This window comes from Rhipicephalus microplus, chromosome X (assembly GCF_043290135.1).
Source record: "Rhipicephalus microplus isolate Deutch F79 chromosome X, USDA_Rmic, whole genome shotgun sequence".
NCBI classification, from domain to species: Eukaryota; Metazoa; Arthropoda; class Arachnida; order Ixodida; family Ixodidae; genus Rhipicephalus; species Rhipicephalus microplus.
In genome coordinates, this window is record NC_134710.1 from 338,340,234 (window position 1) to 338,353,801 (window position 13,568).

The following is a 13,568-nucleotide window of genomic DNA, read 5'->3' on the forward strand; positions in this document are numbered from 1 at the left end:
CGGAGCATTTCGAAGAACTGCGCGCACCACATACACGTGACGCGACACGATTGAGCATGCACACAACTCCCTTAATCTCATCACCAAATGGGCCCGGTGGAGGGAGTGGGGGGGGGGGGGGGGTAATATATGTAGCCGGAGACTCGCAAGCCTCGCTTGCAAGCGGAATTATTAACCTCGTTCCCACTACGCGGTATATTTTGGCACAACAGCAACAGGCGCGCAAGTGAAATTTGAAGCTTATAGCCCCCCACGCAGAAAGTATACAGCAAATGTGACAAGTGTGGCAAGCTTGTACGAGCAAAGTTTGTACCGAACGTCAAAAACACTCAACGCGCGGACGTGGTGCAAAGCTCTGGAGCGCGTGTAATACTGCTAAACGGGAAACACCTCACGTGCAGGGAAAAAAACTCGGGTTCCCGGCACACCTACACACACAAACAGCCTTTGGCAATAAGCGGAGCGCCGAGGAGAGGACCGGGCTGACGCTAAGCGGGCCCGTTATTAATGCGCTAATGCGCGCCGGCAGAGCCGCTGTAAACAGCAAAACACGGCAAGCATGCAGCTGCCGCGGCGCGCGCAAGACAATGCGCGTGGGGAGAGCCAGTCGGCAGAAACAAGCTCACGCGAGATATCCCGCTTAATCCCCCCCTCCCCCTGGCAGCCATGTGTATGCACGTAAGGCAATTCTCATTCTCAGCACACGAGGGCATGACGCGCAGGGAGAAAAACAAGAAGAGAAAAAAAAAAGCGGACCACGTCTCAACAGCCCAATCCAATCACCCCGGAGGCCGGCGACAACGTGCCGAAGCAAGCATGCACGCAGACGTCAGCAAGCGCCAATACGCAGCCGAGACCAGCGGAAAGAAACGCATGCCCCAAACCATGTTAACGCTTGCTCCAGACACCTTTTTTTTTTTTTTACTTTTGGTATCGCGCCTCGTTGTGTGCTATAAGGTCACGAAATTAACGCGAACGACTACACGAGGCAGAAATAATGAAACTAAGGGAACGAGGTCTTTTCGCAAAAGCGGCTCGAAGGAAGAATGACGACCCGCAGTGTCGCCATGCTGCGCTCCGAGCCAAGCGTGTATACTGAAAGGCCTGCAGAATGGCAACCACGCGATATGAAAAGGATAAGTAGGAAAAAAATTAAGCGGAACGGCGCCCTGGGCAACAGAGAGAGGCGCACTGAAGCGCCGGTTACCAATCGATCACTCAATCGGCACGCTTCATGCGCAGTATAAGCGAGTCCGCTCGCAAGAGTGAGAGAAACGGAAAAAAACAAGAAATGGTTTTTTTAGGAAGCAACGAAACAAACAAAAAAAAAGACGGGATGGTTTTTACGAGACATCGACGCTTCTATAGCGGCCGTGGACAGCCTCGAGGCGTGGATTTAAAAGGAATGGTGTAAAGGAGGAGAGGGATACAGGAGCGATCGTGCGGCCTCTCCCAATAGCAGCTCCAGTTTTCAGCCGTGTTGAAGAGCCTTTTGAGAATCCGAACGGCCTGTCGCGGGCAGATGAAAGACGGCGAAAACGAGAGTGCCGCGATGCTGTAAAGCCTGAGCGTGTGTGCGTGCGAGCATCACCATACACAGCCTTCTCCATGGATTGGGCCGCAAGGCGAGAAGAAAAAAAAAATCGGAAAAGCGTTCTCTCTTCCACCGATTGCTATGACAACAACGCTTGAACGGCAGAGGGAACCCGAAAATTCTACACCGGCATTTAAGGAATCCAGCTCCGTGTCCTCGCAACGTGCCCAGAGAGTGGGAGGCGAGGATCATGTACCTTATACCATCTTTTTTTTGTTTTTTTTTGTTTTTTCTCGAGGGGTTGCGTTGAGCTCACCCACGAGCGGCCTCAGCAGGATAAACGTGAAAGCGAATTATTATTATTTTTAACAACCACAAATCCCAATGATATCGGGGAACTGTTGCACCATATTTCGAAACTTAAATTATATTTCGCGCGTGTAAGAATATTACCGGTTACTTGATTCGTGTACGCAAGCATAGTAGGACACAAAGGTCGCAGGGTGGCTGGCAACTGCCACCTAGAGGAGCACAACGGCAGCTTACTCTTTCGGAAGGGAAAAAATCGTTAAGTTCAGCCTCACGTCCTCCGATAAGTATAGGTAGTTAGTTCGATTATAACAGTGGGTGTGTTCGTGAAAAGTGAAAAACAAGAAAAAGAAAAAAAAAGAACTCAAGCAAGGTGTTGCGAAATATCCTGATACGGTCGAGGATACCGTCGAGGCAGCGCTGTTCGTTCGGAAGATGCCAAACTTTGTGCGTGTATGTGCTTTATCAGGGAAAAAATGAAAGCTCATCGCAAATTATTCCTACAATTAGTTAAACATTTCAAAATAAAGACTACTCTTTCCTTGACGTCCTTTGTCTTACTGCCTGCTGCTCCTGGAAATATAAAGGCACCCGCTCGCTCGGTTCGTCTGATTCTTCTCACTCGCGACCTCGGCCTGCGACGCCGAAGCAGCCTGCACAGCCTACACAGTCCGTGAACAAAAGTGCCCAGACGGTGTAGCGGATGGTGAAAAAAACCGAAGAAAGAAAGAGAGTCCTCCGCCCAGACACGAATCTGCCTTGGCGTCGCTAGATCGGGCGCCAGCGCGGCGCGGCCGGCCCACCGAGGGCCACCACATTCCGAGAGCGGCACCACCACTTGTTTACGCCACGCAGTGGTTGGTGCCGCGCGGAGCCACTGCACGGCTTCCCGACGACGACGACACTGGAAATATACTTCCCATTAAAGACCATATGGTCACCGCTCAGCGCGCTGACCGGGTGGCTTCGTCTACGTGCTAAATGGCCAGTCAGGCTCCGACTTTTTTTCGCAACAACAGGCTCCGATCTCCCCAAACAAGCTCGGTAATTGACAGAGTAGACCGTAGCGATCACGTTTTTTGAATATTATAGAGCTGCACGCCACGCACAGCCTCCATTTCGAAAAACAATTCCCGCGCTCCTTTCCTAAGCATGACCAATCTCCTTGAACGCGCAGTGACGACAACTCGGCAATCGGCGACGTGACGCAGCTCGTCGATTGGTCTAAACCTGGTCTCAACAAACAGCAGTGAAGTAAACGACAGTTCTTGTTCCCACCCACAGCTACGACAGAGCTATTCAATCGTATACGCTCCCCATAGGCTCCATGCATCGAAATCGGGACACTTCACTGACCTAGTCTTTGGGAGTTAGGAGATTGTCGCGCTACCTGTTGATAGTGTTGTGCCACAGACATGTTCCTCGTTCGGGAGCGCGTCTCGCAGGATCGAGCCCTGTTTCGACGAACTGTCTCCCCCCCCCCCCCCCTCCCAGCGCCGCCTTCTGTGCAGGAGAACCGTGCAGTCCGGGGATAACGTCGTTTCCTCCGCCGAACCACTTTGCAGTTCCGGGCATGGCTACGTCTCCCCCTCCGAGCCCGAGAACTGGTCTGAGTGAATGGACAAAAGACGCTATTTAAGGCCGAGCCGGCCCCATGTTAGTGGATTTTGCCCCAGCCGACGTTGTCGTGCTGGCCGGCTCTGTAAAACGACAACCTGCTACAGTAAACGCTACTTTTGTTGCTGTTTTCCAAACGAATTGCCTCCCTGTTTCACCTTCGGGCTAAGGCTTCATCGAAGTCCGCTCGACGGCTCGCCGCTCTTCGCCACCGCTACCATCGCGACAGAGCAAAATTCCTAACAGTGGTTGGCAGCTTCGGGATACGATATCCTACGTTTGGCACGCCGGATCAGACCCCTGTCCTCAACGTTTTGCTGCTCTGGGACAAGCAACCCCGGATCTCAACATTGGCAAGTTGGACCGGATCCCTGAAGGCCTGATACTGTTCGATGGCAGCCACGAGTTGGACCATCGTCGGCTACTTTGGTTGGGTGAGTGCCCAACGTTTACTGTTCATTTCGCCAGACATCTCTAGCACAGGCAGATGTTAGGAGAGCGTTTTCTGTTTTGTTAGTTGTAATTTATTATTCACGTGCTCTAGACCATGAGATTAGCTTTAGAGTACAGTGAATATCAATAGCAGAGCATCACGAGAAACGAGATCGCGATGGAGCAGTACCTTGTGGAGGACCTCCTCGAAATTTGTCGAGCCATGGGGATTTCCACCGGGTCCGCTAAAACAAGGGAAACGATTCTCGAGGTGATGCGGGCAGAGAATGTGACGGCCGAGGAAGCTGACGAGTTTTGGGAGCTCGTTTGTGACCAAAAGCAGAAGGCCGAAGAAGCTCAAAGGCGCGAACAATGGAAGGCCGAGGAGAGCAGGAAAAGGAGAGAGCATGCTCTCAGAATGGAAGAGCTTGATCATAAAATTCAAGTGATTAAGTGGCAGCGAGCACAATACCGGCTCGGGCCCTTCAGAATGGACGACAACATCGTGTCTTTTCTCGTTAGTTTTGAAAGGGTCTGCGACGATATTGGTGTTGGGCGAGACTTATGGTCGGAAAAGCTTGCCACGTTGCTTCCGTGCAAAGTCGCAAGCGTTTTGGAGTGCTTATCCACCGAGGAAGCGCATGACTTTGATAGGGTTAAATACGCTTTGTTCCGCCACTTTGCTTCAATGAGTACTACCGACTGCGAAAGTGGAGCGTACAAGTACAGCGCTGAAGCGCGCAGCAAAGCGCTAGAAATTGAGGCCCATCGCAAAGCGCAGGACGCCGATGTGCGTCAGAAAGAGCGAGATGAGGCGCGGCGTAAAGTGATCAAGGTGGAAGCGCGTGAAATTGAGGCTCGCCGAAGAGCGCTAGAAGTAGAAGCGCGTCGAGAAGCGCGTAAAGATAAGGCATGCCGAAAAGCTTTGGAAGCTGAGGCCCGTCGCAAAGCACAAGCCGCAGAAGTGTGCCAGAGAGAGCGGGACGCCGAAGAGAGTCGCGAGGCGCTAGAGACAGAGCCGCTTCGCAGCGCACATGATCCAGATGCATCGCGTCAAAAAGAGCTCGACGACAAGTCGCGTCGTAAGGCGCTACAGGTTGGAGACTGTCGACAAAAACTTGAGCAGGATGCGCTGCAGAGTAAATCTCGAAAAAGAGAGCATGAGGCCGACTTCGAAGGCCGTAGAAAAAGGGCTATCCACGACAGCGATAGACCCCCACCGATTGAAAGCTCTGTAAGCGCCTTTGTTAGCCTTAAATTAATCGGGCCTCCCGTTACGCCACAGGCAGAGACCGCTAGCACCGGGCGCCAGGAAACTCTAGCCAACAAATTGGGAACTTCGACTCCCCACAAAGATAAGTTGCTTCAGCCGCATAGAGTTTTGGCAGAGCCTGTCGAAGGCAGTGCACTTCTGAATAAGTGTGTCGGGGCTTCCACCATTCCTAGCCATTCGAAGAGAAAAAAGCGTCGGCAAAAGTGTAGCGCGGAAGAGACGAGAGGCATCAAACATGTTAAAGCAGCTGTTAAGTGCTGTGACGTCTTCATTCGCTACGCCAGGTTCAGGGCTAGGCGTAGGATCGCGAAAGGGCCCTGCAGGAATTGTTTGAAGCTCAGACCATCACTGAGATGGAGATTAGGCGGGAAGCACGTCAACAAAGACCAAAATTCAAGGAAATTGGAACGCCGAAATCACCACCTGGTCTCATCCTTTTCTCTGCCTTGTAGATGCAAGCAAGTGGGGAAACTTTGCGAGCGCTTGAGCTGTAACACAAGCGATTTTTCCCCACCGTGGCGAAAGGGTCACTGGTCGAACGGGCGGCGTAAACGAGGCAGTGCAGATGCCCCTTTCTTCGAGTTCAGCGGCTGCGGGTCAAAAGTCGCTGCTACTGAGTTCGGCGAACAGGTCGATTCGTCGTCCTTTTGTCCAGACCGCAACCCTCAAAAGCTGTGGAGTGCGCGACTCCCCAGAGTTCATCTGAGAGGGGCCCCGTCTTGCCATTACTATGAATGGACAATGTAATCAGCTTTGAAAATTGTTTTTCTAGTTTGTCGTACGCTATTCAGTAATAAATGTGTTTGAAATTTTGTGTTTTACTTTCCTTCTCATTGGAGAAGCACGCATTGGTATGTTTGTTTCATTATTTTGTTTTCATAAAATTTAAAAAGGCAACAGTCAGTGTGTTTTAATTTAACAGAGAAGGCTGAGTAAAAGGCCTGTTTAAAATACGTTCTTTGTTTGGCATTACGTGTTGGTAAGCGTGTCAGTGTGGGTTAACTTTGCCCTTTGTTTTGTTTAACACGCGCAAGTTTGATTTTCATTGTTATTCACTTACTTTTTCAAGCGCGTTTTATTTTGTTGGGATGCTCTTTGGCTGAACACTTTGAGTTAGGGCTTATCGAATGGCTTTGTTTTGTTTAGCGGTCTTATGCTTGCAGGCGACGCAAATGTGCGTGATTCGAAAACTCTTGGTATTCTAAATTGTAGATTCGGGACCAAATTGAGTCAACATCGGCAGCTTCGATCGTCCCTAATCTGCCCGGGTCACAATCGAAAATCGCTCACGAAAAAAAAAATCTGTTTGGTTTAGCAGTGTCATGCACTGTAAAGGAGTGTCCACATTATGTATTGCTCCTCAGATACATTGCTCGTGATGCTATTTTTTTTAGCTCAGTTAAATCTCTAGGAAATATTTTCGTTTCTGCTGGTCTGGCGATTTGATCAGCATTTGGAGGGTGCTTGCTTTGGCCGGAGTGGTTCGCCTTTGTGTTCGACTCCGTCGTTCCAGTGAACCTCTGCAGGCCTATGGAAGTCTCAACGGGCGGAGAGAGCGGAACGGCTACCGATGGTCAACCAGCATCCCTCCTTCCGAGCCGCGCTGACGGCTCAAAACTCCGGATGCATTGTCTGGCGGCGGGGGTGCTGTTGTGCCACAGACATGTTCCTCGTTCGGGAGCGCGTCTCGCAGGATCGAGCCCTGTTTCGACGAACTGTCTCCCCCCCCCCCTCCCAGCGCCGCCTTCTGTGCAGGAGAACCGTGCAGTCCGGGGATAACGTCGTTTCCTCCGCCGAACCACTTTGCAGTTCCGGGCATGGCTACGTCTCCCCCTCCGAGCCCGAGAACTGGTCTGAGTGAATGGACAAAAGACGCTATTTAAGGCCGAGCCGGCCCCATGTTAGTGGATTTTGCCCCAGCCGACGTTGTCGTGCTGGCCGGCTCTGTAAAACGACAACCTGCTACAGTAAACGCTACTTTTGTTGCTGTTTTCCAAACGAATTGCCTCCCTGTTTCACCTTCGGGCTAAGGCTTCATCGAAGTCCGCTCGACGGCTCGCCGCTCTTCGCCACCGCTACCATCGCGACAGAGCAAAATTCCTAACAATAGGCACACCCACAATTAACCGCATTATTTGTGCTTTGCGTTGCTGCTTCCAGATGGCGCAGTAGTCTGCTCCAAAATAGAGTGCCTCGATGCGCGCGCCGCGCGGGCATCAAGGCACCCTACTCCAAAAAAATGAGCTCCAGAAAAATCGGGCCAACTCCATGTCCGGGTTGTGGAACGCAGTTTTGCTGCAAATCGTTGTCAGCTGCAAATCTAGCGAAAGCACTGCGGAGAAGCATCGGCAGAGGGTAAATGGAGAGAGAGAGAGAAACAACATTTTTTGTGCATCCGGCGTGCGGGAAGTCCGCGCAGGGCGCGGGTATTCCCTATCTAAAGACTATAGCTAATAGTCCTATAGTCCCAGGCTCTAGATCTTGAGGACGTTGTGCTCTGGCTAGGCATTGGATACTCGGGCTCCTCCGCTCCCGTTGTCCGGGGCGCCGGTTCCCTTTCTCGTCTGCTTTGCCAGGGCCTCCTCAAGCCGCTGGATGGCCCTTCGTTGTGTGTTTAAGTCTTGGGAGCGTATCCAAGCTCCCACCTCATCGGGATACGTGGCGTCCTGGCACTGCCCATTCCCATTGTTCACACCACTGTTGCACCCGCCCCACATGATGTGGCGGAGGGTGGCTAGTTCACGTTCGCACGCGCTACACTTAGCGTCCACAAACATGTCGGGGAATACGTGCCGGGCCAATGCTGGCGTTAGCACGCATTCCGTTTGCAGTTGTCGGAGCTTCACTGCTTCCGCACGTGACAGTTCACGATGCGGGGGCGGAAAGGCCCTCCTGGCCTCTCTCTAGGCCGCCAGGATCCCTCCGTAGTCGGTGAGGGGATCGAGGTCTTCTCGTTCTTCACCGCTGGTTTCAGGGAGACGGGCTGCCGCGGTCCGGCACGTGATGAGATCACGGGCCACAGCGTCCGCCTCCTCGTTGCGGTTCTCGATGTCGGGAGCCAGTTGTCGTCCAATGTGGGCTGGGAACCATTTGAGGGCGATGGTTGGTCCTGCAGCGGCGCCGCGAGCAGCCCGCGAGGCCGCGATGGACGTCACTAGCCGCTCCGTGCCCCGCCAGACCATGCCTCGGGCAAAATTCCTAATTGCCTGCTTTGAGTCACTTAGCACCGTGCGCGTGCCCGGCCTACCTGTGGCCAGGGCTATCGCCGCCTCCTCTGCCTGGCCGGCTGTTCGGGCGCGCACGGTGCTTGCTGTTAGTAGTTTACCGGTAGTAGCGCTGACCACCACTGCTGCGAAGGCGTTGCGTCTTCTCGAATATCTTGCGGCGTCCACGTAGACTGCGCCCTCGTCTCTCTGATGTTGACGAGCCAGCGCCACTGCTCTCGCCGCTCGCCTGCCCGCGTCCCTTTCTGGGTCCATCTTCTTTGGCAGCGGGTAGACAATGATTTTCTCGCTGCCTCATCGCTCAGGGGGACTTGCTTTTCTAGCTCCCCGTCCGGTCCTGCTCCCGGGCGTTCTCCAGGAGGTAATAATCCTACCCGATCGATTGATTGATTTATTGATTGATATGTGGGGTTTAACGTCCCAAAACCACTATATGATTATGAGAGACGCCGTAGTGGAGGGCTCCGGAAATTTCGACCACCTGGGGTTCTTTAACGTGCACCCAAATCTGAGCACACGGGCCTACAACATTTCCGCCTCCATCGGAAATGCAGCCGCCGCAGCCGGGATAATCCTACCCGATCGAGTAATCCTCTGCCCGCGGCTGTGTCGCTCAGGCGGCTCAGCTGCGAAGCTCTCTGGGCCTCGCTGATCTCCGAGAGCGTGTTGTGTGTTCCCAGAGACAGCAAGGCCGTTGTCTTTGTGCCTGGTAGGAGCCCAAGAGCCCCCGCATAAGCCTTCCGGATGGCAGCGTCGATCTTGGCTCGTTCCGCGCCGGTCCAGCGGTGAAAGGCCCCCGCATATGCCGCGTGGCTTATAACGAAAGCCTGCAGCAGATGCAGGAGCCCCCTCTCTTTCATGCCCCGGTAGCGGGACGACATTCGCTTGACCAGGCGCGCTGCGATGCCCATCTTGGTTGTGATGTTCCTGACCACCGTGGCGTTGGTTTGGGTGCCGTCCACGAACATCCCCAGGACTCGAAGCCCCGGGACGTGCGGGATCTGCATACCGTCACTGGTGCGCACGATTATGTTCTCGGCCACCTCTCGACTTGCCTTCTTTCTGTGCCTCCCAGGTGGTGGCAGGATGAGTAGCTGTGATTTTTGTGGCGAACACCGCAAGCCCGTGCCCAAGAGTGCGGACTCCACGGCGTCCTCCGCCGCCTGCAGACCCGCCTCGATGTCTCCGTCGCTTCCACCCGTGGCCCAGATGGTTACGTCGTCGGCGTAGAGGCAGTGTCGTATCCCCGGGCCCAGCGCCTCCAGACGCCTGGCCACCTCGATCATGACAATGTTAAACAGGAACGGGGAGATGACCGAGCCTTGTGGGGTCCCGACACTGCCCAGCTCTCGTTCTTCGAGCTTCGTTCCTCCCAACTCCAGCCTGGCCGTGCGGCGAGAAAGGAAGGCTCTGATGTAGTTGTACGATCTTGCGCCCAGCCCCAGGCGGGACACCTGAGCCAGGACCGACGAGTGTCTAACGTTGTCGAAGGCGCTCTGCAGGTCCAGGCCCAAGATCGCTCGGTTGTCATTCTTTGGAGTCCCGCCCGGTGGGTCAAGGACTTCTCGTTGGATCAGGAGCATGGCGTCTTGCGTTCCCAACTTGGCCCGGAAGCCAAGCATTGAGTCCGGGTAGACATGGTGCGCTTCCATGTAACGGTTCCACCGGGTGTTAAGAACGTGCTCCAGTACCTTGCCCACGCAGGACGTGAGCGAGATGGGACGCAGGCCCTCTATACCCGGTGGCTTGTTTGGTTTTGGCAGCAGGATCGTCTTTGCTGTCTTCCAGGCCTTGGGCAGCTTGCCGTTACGCCAGCATTCGTTGTAGTAGCGTGTCACTGATGTGATGGCTGAGTCACTCAGGTTGCGTAGAGCTTTGTTAGTAACTCTGTCGGGTCCGGCAGCCGAACGACAGTTCAGGTCCTGGGCCGCCTGCCTCATTTCCCATTCCTCTAGATCTCGGTCAAGGTGGAGGTTCGGCTGGCCGGCGTAGTCTGGGTGATCTTCGTGACTGGTGATGGGGAAGTAGCGCTCGTTGAGTCGCTTGAACATCTCCTCTTCGCCCAGTTGACGAGCGGTGGTGTGTAGGATTTGGGCCATGCGTGTACGTTGGTATTCGCAGCTCTTGGTCTCATCCATCAGTTGCCTGAGGAGTTTCCAAGTGCCGCCACGGTGAAGCTGTCCATCAGCCTGGCTGCAGAGTGCAAACCACTGCTGTGAGCAGAGCTGCCTGCTGTGTCGCTCGATCTCTCGGCCGAGTTCTGCGATCTTCTTTCGTAGCTTTCTGTTGTGACGTTGCCGCCGCCAACGCTTTTGGAGCGAGCGCCTGGCTTCGAGGAGGTGGGCTAGTCTCGGGTCCATGGTTTCGATTTCTTCGGGTGCATCGATCTCTTCTGTGGCCCCTTCTGTTGCCGCCAGCAGCTTCGCTGACCACTCGTCGATATTGTCGACTTCGCCGAGTTCTGTGTTACGGAACTTGCTCCAGTCGACGAGTTTGTGCTTTATTGTTTTGTCGCGGTTCGGGTTTCCGTTGAGATGAGCCAGCGGTATTTCAATTTCGATGATGAAGTGATCGCTGCCCAGGTTGATTCCCGTATTCCTCCACTTCGCGGTGCCACCTTCGGGCAGCATCGCAAAGGTGAGGTCTGGATTTGTATCCCGGGCAACCGATGTTCCGATCCTTGATGGATGGGCTGGATTGATCAGTAACGTGAACTCGGCTTCGCCGGCATCTTCAAGAAGGTTCCTTCCCTTGGACGTGGTGGTCGTGTAGCCGAGCTCTCGATGTTGCGCGTTGAAATCGCCGCATATTACCGCGGCAGCGTCTCCTCTTTTGGCCAGGTCTTTCTGTGCTTGTGATGTGGCGCTCTTGATCTTATGGAAAAGAGTTTTGAATTTCTGCTTTCCATGGCTTGGATTGCTATAGATGTTAGCGATGAAGACAGTGGTTGATGTCTTCTTTCTTGCACCCCGGGTTCCTCGTCCTTTGCCGCTAATCGCTAGCTCGGTGACGCACAGCTCGATGGCGGTGTCCCTGCTGCCCAGGAATTGTTGGTGTTTCACGTGGGCGATGCCTTTCCGGATGAACGTGCACACGCCCTGCGCCGCACCCTTCCCGCATGTGCGAGCGGACGGGGGGCAGGCGTGTGTCCGATACCCTGGCAGCGTCGGCGTGTCTTCGGTGTGGGTTTCTTGGACCGCTATCACGTCCGGGCGAGCCGTCGGTGCCAGCGATCTCAAGTACTGTTGTAGGATTGCTTTTCGGCACCGGAACCCGTTGGCGTTCCAGTGCCAGATCTTGATCTTATTGTTGCTGTCCATTATGAGGGAGAGCCTTTTGTGTTTGGCAATATTGATGCGCCGCTTCACCAATTAGCGGCTGCAGCTTCTCGGGGCTCAGGGCCCTCTCTAGCGCTTGCTCGATTTGGAGCTGAATCGTTTGCGCAAGTTGCTGTTGGATGACTTGGGTGCATTTCGTGAGGATTCTCTGCTCGATGCCCTCAAAGCTCTTGCCCCATTTCTTTATAGCTCTCGCGTTCCGACCGACCTTCTTACTGAAGCTCCCGTAGCCGAGGGGTTTGGTCCTGTCTCCGTTGTTTGTAGTTGCCACCGAGATGACCGAGGCACTATCATCTTCTTCCTCATTGCTTTCGCTTTTTAGTTCCTCTTCGTGTTGTGCTTCCAACCCTCTTGGAGAACCAGGCATCGCCGCCGCGGAAGTGCGTTGCGACTGATCGAGTTCACTGATGACGTCAATCGTTGACGTCTTGTCACATTGTCGAAGTGGGTGGAGTCACCACGACGGGCCACGCCTTCCCTTCCTTCTGAAGTAAGAGGGTGGCGAGACCGCGCGAAAATTTGAAACCAGCTGAACGCAATGTTCTAATACTTGTAACTTCCTTAATATAGCACGTACTCGAAAATACTTGCGGCAGCTTGTACACGAAGTAAAAGTGCACATATTTCTCTTTACAACAATTTTCGGACCTTAGTGTTGTTTAGAGGACCTTTAACGCAGTGGGCTCCCGACGCGCTGCGCTTAGAGACAGCAGGTGCCGCACCAGTTGTGACGTCATCATGGAAGGCGGCAGCGAGGTTAGCGGTGGGCCGAGCGTATACGCGCCGCCACGATGGCTCCGCGACGTCGCTAGAAGCGCCTCATCGTGTCGACGACGCCTACCGCTGTTTAAAAACGTGGAATAGGTCTGTCTATACGCGCGTGTACGCATTTCGTGGCACAACTGTATGAAATTCGATTCTGGATATATCGAACTGTTGTCTATATCGAAAAGCGAAAAACTGTCACGCGGCGTCCTTTTTGGTTGTAGTGCTGTACATCATGCAGGCGCACACAACTGTATATAGCGTTCCCCGACACATTACGACGTTATCAATAACGCTGCGCGGCGCTAGTGCACTCCTGCTATTACAGCGGACGGTCGCTTTTCCCGCACGATCGGCAATTATTAATGTCGACGGAAAGTAGCGACGGCGCTTGTATTCGACAGATGCTATCAAACGAAAGCGCGAATCCGAAATGGCGGCTGAGAAAAATTAGCAAGGGCCGGTATCGTGTTTCAGTTCTCTTATTTATTCGCTGCAGTACAATTGGATGTCGGCTTGCGCAAGTGGCACAGCCTTTCGTTATTGGCGTGGGCAGATTTGGCCACTCAGCTTCCGAGAACACCTTCCGGTCGAAATGGGCGTTCCGCAAAGGGGAACAAAAAAGTTTCGGTCCACCGTTCGACTGGTTGAGGTTCGCCGGGCGAGTGATCTGCAGAGATGTCTGTGCCACAGTTTTCCCCTTACGAAGTCCGATAACAACGGGGACAAGCCGTATAAGCAAGATTGGACAGATCGGCACTGAGGGAGCGAGCACGACCGGTATACATACTTCCGAAACGAAGTCGGATCCGCGAAATTCGCAGCCGTCTGCTTGATGGCTAAATCAGCGCCATCCATATACTGCAAAGATGCTGGGGAGCATATACGAACGCAGGATGGCCCGATTCCGTGGTGCCTAAACTCTGCCTCCCTCCCCCCCTCCCACACACACACACACAAAAGAGAGACATACATCGAAAATATTTCGCGATCGCCTTTGATTTTAACAACGTTCTGACGCTTTTTTCTATACACTAAGTGGCAACTTTTCGTGCGGTGCATGGGTCCTGCCTTTA

At 53.7% G+C, this 13,568-nt stretch overlaps 1 protein-coding gene and 1 pseudogene across 39 annotated transcripts in view; both read right to left on the bottom strand.

The window, feature by feature from the left end:
- The window catches only part of CaMKII (Calcium/calmodulin-dependent protein kinase II), a 243,703-nt gene that overhangs the window by 175,091 nt on the left and 55,044 nt on the right, over window positions 1-13,568 (bottom strand). The gene's annotated exons all lie outside the window — the stretch shown is intronic.
- Window positions 7,548-10,237, bottom strand: LOC142777008 (uncharacterized; annotated as a pseudogene).